Raw genomic sequence first — 3,649 nt, forward strand, 5'->3', positions numbered from 1 at the left:
ATGATCTTCCATAATAGGATAGATATTCACCATACAATTAACATATCCCAAATATAAGGTTTAATAAATTACCAACACTTAAATATGAAAACTATCTTTACATAAATTTGGTGGGTAAAAGAGTACGTACATAATTATTATGTACCTAGTTTGTCATCACAATCGGATATTGTAAGACTAAGCATAATTGATAAATAAAACACTAGGTAGGTTCCCAGGAAAGAGAGGTGGTGTACTTGACACTCTTAAGTACCAAGTCTTTCTTAGCAAGAATTGTTCCTAGATATGCACTTTCATACTATTACACTTATTTCCAGCAACCAACTATGGATTAGTCACAAAACTATCTCAGGATGTTACATATTCCTTAAAGGTTCAACTTGTTTAGTGTTTTGATCAAGTAAGTTCATATGGTATTTGTTTATATAGGTTGTTTTGTATTTGATTTGTAATTATATATGTGTTTGGTCGTGAGTTGGTTTAAAAGGCTAGAATTTGACTAAATTGAGAAAAATGTTTACATGTGTTAAAGATGCCCGTGTGAACGTAAGTAAATGTTAGGATACGATTGGCATGCCAATAAGTCCTATGCGCGCTTGTACGAGATTGATTACAAATGTTACCGACGTCCAGCATTTGTTGCAGATTCTCAAATATTTGTGACACAAGGTTAGCTCAAACGAGTAACCTGGTGTTGTTATAAAGGTTTAGCCTGGAAGGGTAACTTAACATGTTTATAAATTCAGCTTGGACGAGCAACTGGTGTGATTTATATGCATGTTTACCCAAGTCCTTTTACTAGTGTTCATCAGGAGAAACAATTTATATGAAATAAGAAATTGAAACAAGATATAATGATCTTGATGTTCATATGGAGAAGTATTGAATTGAGCTTGAACAGTGTATTGGAATATTGACTTTGACATGTATGCAATTGTATGATCCCTTGATTGAATAAGTTTTGAGCTTTGTTAATTAAAATGACATGAATTGGCGATGTGATTGTGGTATCATATGGTTAAGGTAAGGTTTTTTTTAATACCCATGAACGTACTAAGCATCTTATATGCTACCTAGTTGTTTTTCCTTTTTTTTTTTCTAGATTGTCACATTGCGGAGCTCGTCAAGCAAGATCATTTTGAAGCTCACACTATTACCGTATCAATAGTTATTCGAACATTTTGAGTCTAGGGTTGTAACATGTATATAAGTGTTTGGATGTATACTTTACTGTATAAAAGTCTTAACGAGTTGGTAACTTGTGATGAATATGACATTTGGTGATAATTTTGGATGTTTATCATGGCATGTGAAGTAGTTAAGTTATTGCCTAGTTGAAATAATATATTTTGTTTGACATGTTTGAAATATGTAATGGTTGATATGTTTTATGTTTAAGGCCTACACGCCATTAATGTATAAAATGACTATTAGTGTATGAAGTGAAGGTGATATGACATGTTTCAAAAAGGATATGCCATAAGTAAGGTTTGATAATTACATGACTTGATTGTTAGATTGTAATGGCATTGAGATGGTTAAGTTTAATTGATGAATAAGTGTTGAATACCTTGTTAAGATGTTAAATTTGAATATTTGAGTTTTTTTAGCATGATTTGGTAAGTTTTGAAGTAAGAAATGTGATGATTTGTGAACATATTGAATGGTTGTTGTTTGAAACTATGAAATAGGTACCAAATTCATTTTTACCAAAAATAGGGTCCACGTCCCAACACCAACCTACATCGTCGCAACGTCGGCCCACAATAAGTGCCGTCGCGACGTCGAGTAGCCTAAAGTCGTGATGTGACATACTATTTTGGCGATGCCATGATGTGGAAGAGATGACATCACGATGTCGGCCCTGAACTTTTAAAACTTTTCAATTTGGTCCTATTTCATGCTCGAGTTGATAAAAGAGCTTTCGTAAGCTCAATTAAGACTTGGAATTGATTGTTTAATATAATTTTGAATGTGATTAACTCTTGTTTGCATGTTTAAATGATTCTATGTTGTCTAGTTGATCGTGGTTGCAACAACAACGAATGTAGCGTTTCGTAGCTTGAACCTGACGATTAGGTCAAGTGAGGGGTGTTACAACCTTAGTCTCAGAACTTGGGTTTGGCCCAACCCATATTAAAGGTAAATATAATATTAACCAAGTCTAACGTAAATTCACATTATTTTATTAAGAATTGCATTTTATTAAACTCTAACTCAAGGCCCACTAATCTTCCAATAATAATACATAAAATCATGGATTCATGCTTCATTCAAACAATTCATCATAGAAATAACATACTTTACATGCGATCATTTTTTTCAAAATCAAATCAATTAGCATTTCATAAATACTTAGATTTCACCCTTTTTTTTATACGTATTAGTGATGCATAAGAATCTCAAACAATATAAATATTTATAGCATCAGGATACGGGCAGTAAGATGATAGTAAAAGTTGGCACATGGTATGTTTATGGGAACATGACATAGGTGTGGCCAACATCTCAGTACAAAAATATCCTTAAGATTGTTGACAAATATTGCATCAAGTTAACAAACCAAGAATACAAGTTGAATAGATTAAGACGTGTTGGACATTGTCTTTAAGGATATTTCGTTGTAGCGTATCCCCCAAGATTTCAAAAGCTCTTATATTATAAAACCAGAACAAAAGTCAATAATAGATCACAATAGAAAAAAATACTCAACAATCTCTTAAGGATGGAAAGGATGAGTGAGAGGAGAAGAAAATAGTTCTTGAAGTGCATTTAGAGTGAAAGTGAGTCATGATATTTATAGGACATCTAGTGGCTACAAATACCAAAAGTATGTGAATTGACTTCGCTAAAAATAGTTTGAAATGATTTGATGAATCTAGACATGGATAAATATAGAATCAATCGATTAAACTATTTTTAGCTTGACAAAATATGTGTTAGTAATTATGTAATTTAATTTTTTTGAACTCTAGAAAATTAAATAAAAAATCATTTAAAAAACAAAAAGGCTCAGACGCCGCAATATATCATGTGCAAATCCACAAATTTACATTACATTGGCCATTTAGGCTCAGCTCTAATTCGCGTGAGTTCATCCTCTCAATTTGGTTTTTACTAGAACAACAAAGTCTAATAATTTACAAACAAGTATCTCAAGGTTTTTTTTAAATATTTCAAATTTCTAACACTAATTGTCAAAAGAAATCATATAATTGGTGAGCCTGCTAGTGAAGAAGTTAAGGACTTTGAGGCCCCCACAATTCTTTAAGGTCCAAGCCCGATTATTAGAGCCTTAGGCTTATTTTATTTGGGCTAATATAATAATCGTAAAATCATGGTTGAGATGAAGGATGGATGCTTTACATTAGAGAATAGATTTAGGTGGTATGGCAATTGGGCTTCCACATATGCAGCTAAGACCATGTGCCTGCGAATTTAGTAATGGTATTAACTACAATTGGTGATGTTTGATTTAGATCGAATTAATTGGTGGAACCGAGAATTAGATGAAGTGTTAGTTTAAGAATTGAGTTAGATCGATTGATTCACAAATTAGATATATCTTTAATTATAAATTTTAAAGTATAATCCTTAAAAGTTTTATTAAATACAATGAAAATTTTGGGAAAAAAAAAACATTAAACAT

This window comes from Gossypium raimondii, chromosome 6, assembly GCF_025698545.1.
Source record: "Gossypium raimondii isolate GPD5lz chromosome 6, ASM2569854v1, whole genome shotgun sequence".
NCBI lineage: Eukaryota > Viridiplantae > Streptophyta > Magnoliopsida > Malvales > Malvaceae > Gossypium > Gossypium raimondii.